The sequence below is a fragment of the Trachemys scripta genome, chromosome 1, assembly GCF_013100865.1.
Source record: "Trachemys scripta elegans isolate TJP31775 chromosome 1, CAS_Tse_1.0, whole genome shotgun sequence".
In the NCBI taxonomy this organism is placed as follows: Eukaryota; Metazoa; Chordata; order Testudines; family Emydidae; genus Trachemys; species Trachemys scripta.
Window position 1 is genome coordinate 301,930,872 of NC_048298.1, and position 16,192 is coordinate 301,947,063.

Consider the following 16,192-nt stretch of genomic DNA (forward strand, 5'->3'; position numbering starts at 1 on the left):
ACTGACCCTGAGGGACCCTACTAGAAACACACTCACTCAATGATGATTTCCCATTTAAAATTACATTTTGAGACCTATCAGTTAGCCAGCATTTAATCCTCTTAATGTGTGCCATGCTAATTTTATATTGTTCTAGTTTTTTAATCAAAATGTCATACAGTACCCAGTAAAATACCTTATAGAATTTTAATTATATTACATCAACACTATTTCCTTTATCAACCAAACTTGTAATCTCATCAAAAAATAACATCAAGTTAGTTTGACAGGATCTATTTTCCACTAAGCCATGTTGATTAGAGTTAACAATATTCTCCTCTTTTAATTCTTTATTAATTGAGTCCCATATCAACTGCCTCTTGCTAGGGATTAGCTGGGTCATCCTATTTACCCTTTTAAATATTGGCACATTAACTTTCTTCCAGTTTTCTGGAATTTCACAACTGTTCCAAGATTTATAGAAAATCAACATTAATAGTCCAGCGAGCTTCTCAGCCAGCTCTCTTAAAATTCTTGGGTGCAAGTTACCTGAACCTGTTCATTTAAAAAATGTTTGACTTTATTAATTGCTGTTTAACATCCTCCTGAGATACTAATGGAATGAAAATTATGTTATCATTATCATAATGTATGACTATCTTGTCTGTTTTTTCCCAAATACAGAACAAAAATATTTATTGAACACTTCTGCCTTTTCTGTATTATTATTGATAATTCTACCATTGCCATCTAGTAAAGGACCAATATCATTGTTAGGATTCTTTTTGTTCCTAATATGATTTTAAAAACCTTTTTTCTTATTGTCTTTAACTCTGCTGGGGATAGATTCCGCCTTTTGTTCCTTCACTTCCCTTATCAATTTTCTACAGTTCCTAGCTTCTGATTTATATGTATTACTATCAGCTTCCCCCTCTTCCATTTGTTATACATATTTTTAATTTTTTATAGTTGCCTTCATTACCCCTCTAAATCTGGACATTTTTAAAAATCAATACAGTCTTGTCCCTCGACTAGATTGTTGGGAAGATAGTTAAGTGTTCTTAAACAATTCCCAATTATAATTCACATTTTTTCAGATTAAATTCTTCCTCCCACCATACTTGGCTCAGTTCTGTTTTGTGAAATTAGCTCCTTTAGACAGCAAGTATATATAGTATTGGTCATTCTGTTTGCATGTTATAAATGCGACCATGTCATGATCACTTATACCTAAACTACCATTAATTTTTAGTTTAGTGATTAGTTCCTCTTTATCTGTCAAGATGAGATCTAATATAAAATTTGGCCATTTTGGACGTAACTCTTTCTTATTTAGAAAATCATCATCTATAGTATTTAGAAATTCCAGGTATGTTTTAGTACCAGCAAAATGAGACCTCCACGTATGTCACTCAAATTGAAGTCCCCTGTGATCACTCAGCATTTTTTCCTACACATGATAGATAGATGCGTAAGGAGGCAGTTATCCTGTTCCCTAGTGTGATTGGTGGTCTGTAGCAGACACTAACTAATACCTTATCTTGTGCTTTATCTGTTAGGATACTGATCCATAAGCATTCAAGAGCATTTTCTTCCGAGTTATCAGTGACTCAGATACAGGTAATGTCATTTTTTGACATAAAGTGCTGCTTCCCCTCCCCAGTTGCCCACTCTCCTTTCTACATAGGTTGTAACTATTGATTTTAACATTCCAGTCACGTAAATCATCTCACCAGTCTTCAGTAGTACCAACTAGATTGAGTTCATGCTCAGTAATGAGCAATTCCAATTCCTATTGTTAGTCACCCAGGCTTTCTTCTTTGGGCATGTCTACACAGCAACAAAAAGACCTGCGAGTCTCAGAGCCCAGGTCAACTGACTCGGGTTTGTGGCTCTGATGCTGCGGGGCTAAAAATAGCAGTATAGAGATTTGAGCTCCAGAGCTCTTAAACCTGGCAAAGGGGGAGGGCCTTGGAGCCCAGGCTCCAGCCCAAGCTCAAACCTCTACACTGCTATTTTTAGCTACACAGGATGAGCATGGTGAGCCCAAGTCAGTTGACCCAGGCTCTGAGACGTGCTGCCACAGGGTTTGATTTTTTTTTTTTTTTTTGGCTGTAGAGACGTACCTTTCATGTCCTTTGGTTCCTTGATGACTTTAGTTTATCAGCATCTCAATTATTTTGCTAAAAGAGTACTCCACATCTGTGTTCTGGATCAGGGGTGTGGTAAAACAAACCCAAGATACTCATAATGAATGTGATTAGCAACACACTGGGATCTTCAGTATGGAGTTTATCATGGGATCAGGATGAAAGTAATCCTACTCTTCAGGTCTTAGATAGAGGTCCAGATGGTTCAACTGGTGGCTGTTTGGTCAACCATCAACTATTGGCAAATTTGAAAGGATTAGTTTTGGCCATTCACAAAATGACCAGAGGAGGAGGAAGAGGAGAAGGAGAGGAAGAGGGTGTGATGCTGGTGCCCCTGCCCTTAGCTCAGTGGTTAAGGTTGGAATGGGGGAGACCCATGTTCAAATCCCCACCATAGAACAGACTCAAAGCAGACTTTTTCAGTTCATCAAAAATTTTCAGATTTGGTTCTACCCAAATCAATTTTTTTTCTGGAATTGCCATCAAACTGAAAAATCAGTTATTCACCTAACTCTAATTAGCACATCAGCTTAGAGATCCAGACACTGAGCTGCTTACCCATCAAACACCAACTCAAAATTCAAAGTCCTAGTTTAGATCTTCCAAGCCTTCATTGCGCCAATCCTGGGCTATCTCAGGGACCACCTTTGCCTGTGATTAGAACTGTTAGCCTTTTATGTTGATGTTATGAAGTTCTGTGAAGCACTCAAATACATGGTGTGGCATGCAAGATAAACTGGGAGAAGCAACCTCTTCCTTTCACCCCCAATAGAGTAATGAGTTTTGGGACATTCCTAATCTCTTTGCCAGCAGCTCATTAACTAAGGCAGGGTCAAAGAAGGCGGCAAAGGACTAGCTCTGGGTTTTATTTCTTGATCTATTGCTGGCTTCCTTTGTGACATTAGGCAATGTTGACAATTTCATCAGAGAAGCCAAGGGCTGAATGGGTTTGGAGACTGAACATCCAAGATGTGGCCCCTCAAAATCAGGCTTGAGAGTTATAGCTGAGGAAAGGTGCACTACCTCTGCCTACACTGTACAGTACTTAGGAGAGTTCAATTTCCAGCACTGTGAGTCTAGCACATCTCATAAGCACTAAATTAACTTTCTTTCAAAGACAACTGTAATTCCCAATTAGGCAGTCGTCACCATTTGCTATCTTGTTCTTAGCACTTCGCTGAGGGTTTGCTCCCACCACCCAGTTTTCGCACTTATTCTCCCTGCTGTGAGTGCAAGGACTGAGGAGTATGTGGCTAAAATTCAACTCTCAAATGTTTTGCACAATATGTAGGATGTACCTGAATCTCTGCTGGAATGCAAAAGTTGAATAGTATTTTTTCGGGGGAGGGGGCCTGCATCCTTCTCTCCACTGGGGAGCCTAGGAAGAGTTGGAGGTGGGTTGTGCTGTCTGGAAAGAGGGGGACAGTTGGAACAGTCAGGTGATGCATTGATTCTGCATCGCTCAGATAGCTTCCATGAACACGGCAGTTTGGGAGCTCTGTCTGAAGTTTAAAATGCTCTCACAAGAGAAGGCAGCCACTTGTACCTCCTCTAAACGATCGGCCAGACCTGCAGACGCAGGGGCTTTCCCTGCACAAGCGGCGACCTCAGTTTGAGAAACACTGTTCTAGAAGATATGCAGTAGCACAGTCCCAAGATATAAGCTTGATCTAAGAATTGTTGGGTGAAATTCTTTGGCAAGTGCTGTGTAAGAAGTCAGACTTGATCATAATGGAATGACCCCTCTGGCCTTAAAAATCTATGACTCAGTGAAAGCCCATAATCTTTTTACAAATCATACAGCATGGTTTTATGGGTACATTCTCTTTTCAATGCACAAATGCCATTCACATTAGTGGAAGTTTTCAGCAGCAGGTGTGTGTTTGACTGAAACAGTATAGAAATCTTTTAAAAAGACTGAAATGTAACCCTATGAAGAAGGTTTAGAGGGATATTTTAAACTAGGAGTGAAGAATAAAACAAATGCGGTTCTGGGACCTGGAGATCAATTCCACTCAGATTCAAGGATCCCTAAAGCCTTTATTTTTCTGATGCCGCACATGAGCGTTTTAGTGATTTTATCATTTTTTCTTTGAATATTTTCAACAGTACTATCTGTTATCCACAATGAAATAGACAGTAAGGTCACAGATGAAGTAGGAAATGTAGCCTTTGATCAGTTAGCCACAAAATGTTTTAAAAGAGAGAGTTTAAAATTGTACTTTGATGATCTCTAACCTTTCATTGCCAATTTACATTAGTAACTTCAATTGTCCAATTACTTTTGCTTTAATTATTGTATGAAGTCACCATTCACCCTGCATATAGATGGCTGAACTGGATGACCTTCAGTATTATGCATAAAAATCTCAAATAGGGCCAAATTCAGACCTGGGGTAAGTGGGTGCAACTCTGAGTACAATGGGCTTGCAACTTCTTATCCAAAGTCTGAATTTGGCCTTATTTGGTCTTATAGAATGCTATAGAGAAAAGACTCACAGGGCTACATAGAAATTAAATAGAGATCTCTTACAGAAATCATTCCAAAAACCTATAGAATTTAACAGATCCCTGCTATAGAATTCTATAGGCTGCTTTAAAACTTCTATAGAAAGTATACCATTCATTAGTAAATTCTGTGGGACTTGACCAATAAAGGGTTGACCCATAAAATCCCGTGATTCGACCTTTATTCTTGAGTATAACTTGGTCCACATGATGCCAGCTGCAGAAGAAGCCATTTCTGAATTCACACTGGTGGGCACAATAGAACTAGCATAGACATCAGCTGCAGGTGAAGCCAACGAGACCCTCCCCTTCATCTTTGTTTGGTGTCATTTCTTCTTTTAGAACAGCCATTAAATTATTGCTATTATACTGGGGCTAGGGATTGATTGATGCCTGTTCTTTTATTGCTATGTCAGTTTGTTTCTTCAAGCTTTGAACAGCATCCTCGGAGGGTGTGGAAGTGCACAGTAGATCATTGGGCTATGGTGCACTTTGTGCTTCTTGGCTACAGCTTGTCAGATGAAGCTGTTGCTTTAAGTGGCTACAAGCCAGATCAATACAAGACTCTTCAATAGGATAAACCCTAGCTTCCATCAGTTACTGGTCTAATTGTATGTTTGGTACCACATGTTTATCACCCATGAATGCTAAGGTGACAATCGTTAAAATAATAATTCTTGCATTTATATAGGCCCTTTCCTTTTAAGGGTGGGATATGGGCTGCATCAGGGCTTGTGCCAGTCTGATGGGTTCAGATGCAGGAACAGCCTCTGAAAATCACTTAAAATTGTTTCAGAGACTGAGATGACAGGTTTCAAATCAATGATATCCTCACATAGGTTGTTGTTCATTTGTTTTCAAAAGCAATCTGTCATTGACAAAATCAAACTGTTCCAGCATGGCTTTAAATTCATCTGTAAGGAAGATTCTTTTCCGTAACCAGCCTATACTTATGATTTGTAAAAATACCACAACTTTTGGCGGAAGAGTGACTGAAAAGACTTTCCCCTTTTTTTTTTAAATCTAAGAAGGTTGCTCAGCAGGCGATGAATAGGATTTAAGTCTTGCAGGCCACCAGACAAAGACAAAATTATAGGCATTTTGCTGAACATTGAAAAAAGTCATATCTCAGTAATTATGTTTTTTTTTTATACCTCAGGGAATCTTTTATGGTGCCCAAATAGTGTGAGATCTCATTAGTTGTTTATTAATGTGTTATGATAGTGCTGAGCTGGAACCAAGATGGAAGCCCCATTGTGGTAGACACTATGCAAACACATGGGAAGAGACTCCATGCTCCAAAGATCTTACAATCTAAATACACAAGACAAAGGAAATAGTATTGTCCCCATATTACAGAGGAACCGAGGCACAGAGAGATTAGTCCCAATGGCCACTGAAACCAGATTAGCTTGGTGCTCTGCTCACTACATTGGCTCCCCATAGAACTGTTGGTTAATTTCAAAATATTGGCCCTCATCTTTAATAGCCTTCAAGGGCAGTGGAGGAAGCTCTCTAAACAGTACTTCTTGCTAAGGAACCACAGCCTGCCTTGACAGTTGAGTTCCATAGGAACAAAGAGTTACCACTGACTTTACTGCCTTCAGAAACAAGGGACAGAGTTTTAAAGGGATCTAGGCGCCTAAACAGGCAGATTTGTCCACCATGTAGATGCCACTGACATTTTCAAAGCCATAGCTCAGGCACTGCCGAACCCCCTCAGCACCTAAGGAGCCATAGGTGCCTAAGTTTCCACCAGTCAGCATTTTCACAGCAGCCAAAGCACGCCTGCCACCCCACTGCAAAGTGGGCTTTTTGAATCAGCCAGGGGCTCTCCTATCTCACCAGCAGGAACCAGTCCTGTAGGCATGCTCTGAGAATGCTTGAGCAGCAGGGTTGGAGGTAGACTTGGCAGCACAGCACCCACATAAAAGGCAGCTAGGGGTACAGGGAGAACTTGTGTGTGTTATCGGGTGTGAGCAGGAGAGGGAGAGATGGTTTAGGCTGCTAGGGCCTGGACTATCCAAGTTGCTGACCTGGCTTAGGGGCCTAACTTCAGGAGAGGATTCACAGCTGAGAATCCTGAGTGGAGGGAGGCGTCTATCTCTGGCCTGTCAGACAGGTCAGCTGCTTAGGCACCTAAGCCCATCTCATCCCCATCTCATTTCGCTCCTGATTCACTTAGGCAGCTCCCTGCTCTCTGGCCTGTCAGACAGGTTAACTGCTTAGGCACCTAAGCCCATCTCCTTATGCCTCTCATTTCGCTCCTGATTCACTTAGGCAGCTCCCTGCTCGCTTCTTAGTGCTTAGCTCTCCCCAGACCCTCTGTAGGAAGCCTTGGTGGCACGGAACTGCCTAACTTGGGGCTGAAAATTCCACTAGGCAGCAGGCCATGTAGGGGTTCGGCATTGCTGCACCCAGATGAGTGATGTCTAAAATCCCTTTAAAAATCTGTCCTGCCATGCAAAACTCATTACTTTCACCTCGCCATCCCAAAACATCCACCACAACTAAGCAAAAGCAGGTAGGAGGAAAGAGGAGAATCTATACCTACATGTACACTTAAAGAAAAATGTCCAGCAACTTCCTAGTAGTGGTTAGCCCACTTGTTATACTCTTCCTTGCTTACGTTCAATTTTGAGAGGTGCTCAGCTACCGTGAGTGAAATCCTGACCCCATCTGAACCAATGGCAAAACTCCAATTGACTTCATTGGGGCCAGGAGTTTACCCCATGTGACTGGTGCCAGATAAGATCCTAGATAAATTAGATAGTTTTTTCCCCTGATTCATCTATCTAAGCTATGTCTGAAGTGAACAGATTTACACAAGGGATTAATTTAGCCCTTTGTTTTTAATCTCATTTTATACAAGAAATTTTGGCACAGAGGAAGGAGATGAAAACAGACTTTATAGGAGAGAAGATACAAAGAAGAAAGGATAGGATAGGAATGAAACTTTGAGTTACCTTGACTAGTGCTAACTAGAGAACTTTACCACAGAGCTCCTGCAAACTGAAGTCACAGTTTAGCAAAATGTGGCGTATGACTGTCAGACTCACAGCACAAGAGAAGCCCAGAACTGAGCCTAGCATGGAGAATGAATTACATGTCGCTCTTAGAAAGGGCAGTAACTAGGTCAGGGTTGAGGTCACAGGCAGTACAAAATGAAGGGGGCTCATGGCTGCAGCTGCGGGAGCCACACCTTGTCTCTTGAGATCCAAGGAGATGGCAATTTCCAGCACTGAGAGAGCAGTTTCACTATAGGGGTATTTTCCTTGAAACATAATGAAGACAATACTTTCGCTAAAGAAAGAATTGAAAACAAATATTAACGCAATGACTTCGAAGGTGAATCTGTTCTTGTGGAGTGTTCCTTACAAAACTGAGACATTGGCATTTTATTCCAGAAAATCTTCTCTCCTGCAACATATGGATTTTAAATGGCCAAACTCTAATACAATCTCCTTGATAATGTTGTCATGTTGGGTTTAGATACAACATTAAAAACTGGAGGTCCATACACCCTGAAAGTTGCAATTGATAGACAATGGGCCAGATGCTGGGAGGGTCTGAACCTCTCCTATATGTTGTTGAAGTCAGCAGTGCTCAGCACATTGCAGGATTAGGCCCAATATTTAAGAACTAGGATCCCAGTCCTGCAAACTCGTAGGTACTTGCTTATCTTGACGCTGTCATTGAGACTTCCCATGTGCATAAAGTTAAGCAAGTGCATACATGTTTGTAGCATTGTGTGCCTAAGAAAATATAAATCTGTCTGAGAATCCTTCTGTGTTAGCATGCTGTTCACCGTATTCTTTTCTAACTCATCTACAGCACCTTGTTTTCTATTTCTCTTACTTACTATACTCAATATTTACAATGGACTCCGTAGCTTTGTTTACAGGCCTGAATCATATTCTCACCTGTTGATGACACTAATTGACATTCAAATGGCAAGTAACAGTTTATTTTTCAAGTAAAAAATCAGAGGAAGTGTTGGGCAATTTGCAGGACAAGTAGCTATTTAAATGCAACATTTTAATGTAAAATTTAAAACAAATTTAAGCTTTATATCAGAAGCTTGCCAAGAAAAAGAATTGGCATTGTGATTTCTCAGTTCTGTACCTTTTGTCACTGACAGAATTCTATGGCACTTTTTATCTGGCTTCTTTTGACTAAAGAACCAGATACCTAATCTAATAATATCACGTTTTATGGAAGAAGTAGGCCTAATGCTTAGAGCCCAAGGCTAAAAGTCAGCAAATCTGTGTTCTATCGTTAGTTCCACCATTGACTTATTGTGTGGCCTTTGGTAAGCAACGTCACTGCTTCGTGCCTCAGTTTCTCCTTGGAAAATAGGCATAACAATACCTCATTATCCCTTACATGTGTTATGAGAATTAATTGCATTTTGTAAATGGCTGTGATGACAATTTCTTAAAAACACCAACGCCCCTTGGAATCTGCCAGATTGACAGTCCTGGAAACTGTAGATCCTTAGCTTCTTAAGGAAAATTTGTTGCAAAGCCCAGGGAGCCTTTATTGCTATGTCTTTGCAGCTGGCATTTTCATTAGCTGAAGTAATAGCTGAGCAATGCATTGTTGATGAGCTGAAGGAAGGATGAAACACGTCTGTGTGGTCATCATTTCATCCAAGAGATGCTGAATGAAGAAGGCTTTGCACAGAATTGTTTCTATTGACAGGCCTCTTTATCCTCTTTATTCTGGTTTGTATAGCTGCTGAGATTGTCGTGTTTATCTCTATGAATCTGCAAACTATTTTTAATCTCCTACTGATTTTAGGGCAGCTTAGTGAAGATTTGTCTGTTCCCAGGTTTATGTTACTTTTAAATTCACCACCTTTTGTTACGTGAATCACAATGGCTATAAAGAGTCAATTTTTACGATAAATCAATAGATCTGCTTCACATCAGGTGTCTGCATCAGCTTCCACCAGCATAGAGCCCAGGGCAGGGTCCCAGCAGCAAGAAGGCCACCTGGAGAGGGGTTTTCACACCAGTACACACTGGAGTCCTTGCTAAGCCAGGAGCCCATGGCTGCCCAATGGAACCCTCAGGTTGGTAGCTTTGGTCAGAGGAGGAAAGGAGATGAGGCATCACTCTCGGAGCTGCTCTGAAAGGTTAGCTGAGGATTCCCACAATATAGACTAGCATAAAACCGGCACCGCTAGCTCTATGCCAGCCCTTTCTGCCTGCCCCACTGCACAGGGCATGTGCTGGGAGCAGCTGGGACAAGAGGGAATGTGGTGTGGCATGAAAGGGGTGTAGTCAGAGCACGATGTGCTAGGGTGGAGTCAGCAGAGTGTGAGTTAAAGCAGCCCTATAAGCCAAGAGCTGCTCTAACCTACACCAAGACCAGATCAGCCACCAGCTGCCCCTAGAAGTGGGTGAGGCATAAGGTAGCTCAGAGCTATGAACAAGAACTTCCACACTGGGATATAAGGTGGTTTAACCAATGCACTTCAAATTCACACCTTTAGTTAATTTGGATTAACACTTCTGAGTTTCCTTATGTAGACAAACCCCAAGTAACGAAAAGACAGTCAATTGTGATATACTGAGCCTGTGAATGGAATATTTTTCCTGACCCTCAAACTCAATAGGTCTACATCCTGCCCTGACACAGAAGCTAATTTCAGATTGCAGAGCCAAAAGAACAGCTGAGCTCATCACGTAAAATGAAAACGAGGACTGTTGCATCATGGACTAATTCTGGATGTATGTGTGAGAGGGAGACAGCACAGAGCATTGAGAGACAGCAACGAGAGGGGAGAAAGGAGAGTGTGGACTGAACCTCAGAAAGAATGTGCATTGATTTCCTTCTCCTCTTCAGGATTAGAGATGGGGAAAGAGGGTGATGAAGGACCAAAGACAGTCTTTTATGCACTCTTTTTCTTAGAGACCTTTCTCCATTGCCTTAAAATAAATTCCCCCTAAGATAGCAAACTGTTGTGTAATTTAGACTGGGGAGAGAGGAGGATGGGAAGCAATTTTGTTCATCAACCAGATTTTCCCAAACTTTCGCAGCCTGCCTACAGCCCAGCAGCAAATTACTTCATTTTGGCTTTCTCAATGCATCATTTCCACTAGGTTGCTGCTATAAGGCTTAGAGGAAACTGTGCCACTTGATCCAAAAAGGATTGCTTCAGAGATATGGATCACCTAAGTTTCTCAAACCATCTTTCCCTGGTCTGATCTTTTCGGAGCTCTGGATAGTAGCGACTCCATCACTTTATGCAATGTGCAGAATTCGGTAATGGGACATCAGTGAGTCAGCAGACTTGCTGAAAGGAGGAAATGTGTGTATCCTCTTGGCCAAATCCTAAAATGGAACCATTGTAAATCGTAAAAATAATTGTTTTTGGAAAGCTGTACCAAGTGATATGTTCTGGGCAATACAGTTGGATTTTTATTAGGTGGCAGATGTTCTAATGGCAAATCTGCTTTGACATGTTTTGGTTTAAGTTTGAGGGGATTTGTATAATTTATTTTCCCTTCATTCCACTTCCCTTTTTTTCAAATGAGCGCATGAACCTTTTCTATATAACTATAGAAGGAATAAGATGAAAGGCCAAGTTCAACCCAATGCAATTCCAGCCATTCAGTGCCAAAGGTGGCCCTAAGACTGCAAATGCTCAGTATCTATTTTGGGCTTTTTATCCAGCTGCCCATCACCATAGTGTCTGAGCAGCTGCCATGTAAAATCAGTCAAGTCCCTAGTGGACTTCATAGAGTCGCTGACACTTCTCCCTTTTCAGGGTAAAAACTCTGCTTGGGGTAGGGTGTACCCCTGCTTAGGTGTACATTTTACTTATAGAATGGGAAGAGACTGTCTAGGAAGAAGTACGGCTGAAAGGGATCTAAGGGTTATAGTGGACCACAAGTCAACAGTGTGATGCTGTTGCAAAAAAAGCAAACATGATTCTGGGATGCATTAACAGGTGTGTTGTGAGCAAGACACAAGAAGTCATTCTTCCGCTCTACTCTACGCTGGTTAGGCCTCAACTGGAGTATTGTGTCCAGTTCTGGGCACCGCATTTCAAGAAAGATGTGGAGAAATTGGAGAGGGTCCAGAGAAGAGCAACAAGAATGATTAAAGGTCTTGAGAACATGACCTATGAAGGAAGGCTGAAAGAATTGGGTTTGTTTAGATTGGAAAAGAGAAGACTGAGAGGGGACATGATAGCAGTTTTCAGGTATCTAAAAGGGTGTCATAAGGAGGAGGGAGAAAACTTGTTCACCTTAGCCTCTAAGGATAGAACAAGAAGCAATAGGCTTAAACTGCAGCAAGGGAGGTTTAGGTTGGACATTAGGAAAAAGTTCCTAACTGTCAGCGTGGTTAAACACTGGAATAAACTGCCTAGGGAGGTTGTGGAATCTCCATCTCTGGAGATATTTAAGAGTAGGTTAGATAAATGATCAGAGATGGTCTAGACAGTATTTGGTCCTGCCATGAGGGCAGGGGACTGGACTCGATGACCTCTCCAGGTCCCTTCCAGTCCTAGAATCTATGAATCTATGATGTCAGTGAGGTAACCTACATGCTCAAAATTAAGCACATTAGTGTTTGCAGGGTCAGTACCTTAATCACCGGATTTATACCAGGAATGAATTACTCTCAAAACATTTCAATATTTTCATTATTTAGTCCCCAAATCTAAGTCAATGGGACTGCTCATGTGTAAAGTTACATGCATGCTTCATTTTTACAGGATTTGGGCCTTATTCTGTATTGTCAATAAAAGTAAACTGTAGCTGGAGTGGCTATGAACTTTTTCTCCAAATGCAAAGGATTTTTTTCTGATAAATAACAGTTTAATCACTTGATTATAGACAACTGCATTGTCAAGCTAAAGGGTCTCTGGGGTAAAGCAACAAAACCCATCTCTGAGCATACCTGTGTTTAAGAAATTGAAATCATAGTTATCTAGTTCTAAACATAGTGGCATGATCTTAAAAATATGTTTTTCTAGGAAGATAAACAAAATAAATGGGATTGGCTTAAAACTTAACCTTTTTTGTCCTTATTTGGTGTGGGGGGGGAGGAGGAGTAAGCAGGGAACACACCATCAATTCGCCTTAATGTGGCTGAGAAAACTGAACAAAACTGTCATTCCAGCTATAGTCCGTACTTCAAATGGCCATAAGATGTCCTTTTCTGAATGTTATATAGTTCAAGGAGGCAGAGAAGTACTTGGAGGAAGATTTTTGTATGGGAACTTTAACTTCCCATTCCATTTGACTTTTGGTCTTTAAAATGCAGGTCAAATCAATGAATTTAATGAAGGCCGTTTAACACAATAGCTTTGCCTTGCATTTTGACCTAGATAAAGGAGAGTCAGTCCAGGTCAAAAAGCTTTAGCAGAACTTTAAGTGGTTAGTACACAAATGTGACAGAATGTTTAGAATCTCAGAGACTTGCAAGACCTATTGACAAGCAGTTAAAAGTATTTGAAATGGCTGCATGAATGAACTTTGATAAGGTAGCACTATTGTCTTCTATTGCCTTTTTCTCTTCATACTAAAACACCCCCAAAAGAACAAGAATCAATGAATGTATAATGCAGTCTCACTTTTACTGGACTTAGGACTTCTTTCTGCACTTTGGATTTTTATGGACTGTTCATTTATTTAAATTCCTTTCCCCAAATGAAACCTCCCTCAAATAGTAGTGATTAATGTATCACCATGTCCGTAAAATCTTTTAAAGGGCAATTATGCTCTTAGGAAGTTTCATGGGTCAATGGACTCTTAGATAAAGATAAAACTACTGAATTTAATCTTAATTTAAATTTTCTTTCTAGATGAATTCAACACAAATAGTTATCACTGTGATACTCTGGTGCTTTGATACCACAATGATGGGCTCCATAACAAAACTAAAATAGGTTGATAGGCCATTATATTAACTTCTGGATCATATCTTTTCTTTCCAGTGACAAGAGGTCCTACAGTAGGACCCTGTATAACACTGGGCCATATGTTGGCATACTATATAGAAACAGCTCCAATCAACTCATAGATAAATTTCTGAGATCTACAATGAAACATGTTTAATAACAAATAATATACAGGCAGAAAGTGTATGAAGGAAAGATTTGTCAAAATGCTGATCCTTATTTAAAAACTCATTCTACATTACCAGGAAGCATCTTTCTAACAAGTGTCTAAAATGTGCAATAATTCAATGTTCAAGATGAAATTCATATAAGCAGACCAAAATCCTGTGGTAAATATGTGCAAGGAAGGGTTTGTTTCCAATACCGTTTTAAAAATGTGCTGCTTGAAAACCTGCCAGGCCAGAGATCAGGTTGATCTTTTATAGCGGTGGTTATTAATCTCTGAAATGGACCACTCTAAAGAACCACATGTTGATTTCACATGGTTTGAGAGTTCCAAGATTTTGTTCACTGTGCTTTCAGGGGGGTTTCTCAGTAATTCTCTATAGATTGATTTTAATTGTATTTTACTCTTTTGTCTGGTTTTTGTGTTTGAAATTTTTCCCTTATTCATTGACCAGTAACTTTCTGTCACCCATCTTTGACTTTTCTTCTTACATCTGCATTAAAGCTGTCATTTACTTCTGCTTTTTCCCCCTCTCTCAATATTTGACAGCAAAAGCCTTCATCAGCTTTTATCCCTTTTTGTTTGCATTATGACATAACCTGCGCAAAGTGGCACAGCTCCCCAATTCTTGTGTATAAAATTTGCAACATTTTTTGAGACGGGTCAGTGCCCATTTTTTGGATCCTTTTCTTTATCTGAGTACCGTGTTAAAACTTTTTGCAGATGTGGGCTATTCAGTAGCAGCCTGCGGCTGCATGCAGAGATGGGGAAAGAAGAAAAGGCCTTCCTATTTTGCGATTGCCATAGTAACTCAAACATTGCCAATGTGTTTGTTGGTTTGGTAGGCCACAGCCAGTGAATTTGATTTCCTGTGCAATCAAGCCCTCTACTGGAGATCATGGCTTGTATGACACAGGGTTACAGAGAGGACAGTGTGCTTGTTAGGCCTGAAATTAAGCATTTCACTTTAAAATAATACCCATTTGTATCCATTTTGTTCAACATAACAACAGCTGCTGTCCCTGGGATGACAGGCTTGCCTTTTTAACCAAAGTCTCATATGACATTTATGAATGAGGCAGACTCCATTCATTTTCAGTTTGAATTCACAGTGGTTATTTTTGGTTGTTTGATTATTCTTTTTTTTAAGCATGTGGGTGATATTCAGCATTGTTTATATAATTATATACACAGTTTTATGATGGGGAAAATGCAGCTTTATTTGGGGTCTCCAATTATAACTTTTTTTTGAATAAAGAAGAAAGGAAAGTGGTATAGCTGAATGTATTGGCTTTTATATACTTTTAACCTAATTGGGTGGCAACAGGTTTGGAGAACTCATATTGCTGCTTAATTTTTATAACCGTTCCTCTGAGGTGACCAGGGAAAGAAGAGAGCCCCATAGAAACAGCTACACAGAGAAAATAACATTTCTGCTGTGGGGACTTTAAGCCTTGCCAGCTAAAGGTTGAAAATGGACATTTGTTTCTTAATGTATAACACTCGTGTTGATAAATGGTGACATCTCACATCAGCTCAGTGGTGAAAATGATTGATCAGCAATAGCAAAGAGGTTGATGCCTCTATTCTGTATATTGTACATTTCTATTAAGAAGCTATTTGAAGCTGAACTAGTCTGTGGCCTGATCTATTGATTGTATATTAATTATATTCATCACTTAAGAATTCCCAATTTAACTCTGAGGTTTGGTAGGTTCTAGTCCCCAGAAAAACATGACATGTTAGCCATCATCAACACCAGTGGTCGTCATCCTGGGATCTCCCAAGCACGCAGGCTAGGATACAGCTTTTATAATGTATTACTCTGATGCCACTGTGCCTAATGCATATTTGGGAGGGATTTTGGCCCCTTTTCTTTATTTGAACTTCCACGCCACACTAATGTTATGGTGCCCTTCTCCCATAGGTTATGAGGCCTTTTATCTCAAGCTTATTAGCATATATGTAAATTACTTACTGTGGCATTCTTGTGGTCAGACATCTGCTGATGTTCTTAACTTAAAATATCTCAAGCTGGTGTAAACTGGTATCTTGCAGTTTAGTCACTACAGCATTCTATCTTATGATCTAGGATTCCTCTTGGTTAACTGCTTATGCTAAAGCTTTTGGGGCCTTATGCCTTGATCAGGTTAACTAAACTGTTGTCTTACAGGCTTGAAACCTGTAGGCTCATTGCATTACTGCCTTAACTTATACCAGGGGTCGGCAACCTTTGGCATACGGCTCGCCAGGGTAAGCACCTTGGTGGGCCGGGCCAGTTTGTTTACCTGCTGCTTCGGCAGGTTCGGCCGATCGTGGCTCCCACTGGCCGCAGTTCGCCATCCCAGGCCAATGGGGGCTGCGGGAAGCAGCGCTGGCCGAGGGATGTGCTGGCCGTGGCTTCCCACAGCCCCCATTGGCCTGGAGCGGTGAACCACAGCCAGTGGGAGCTGCAATCGGCTAAACCTG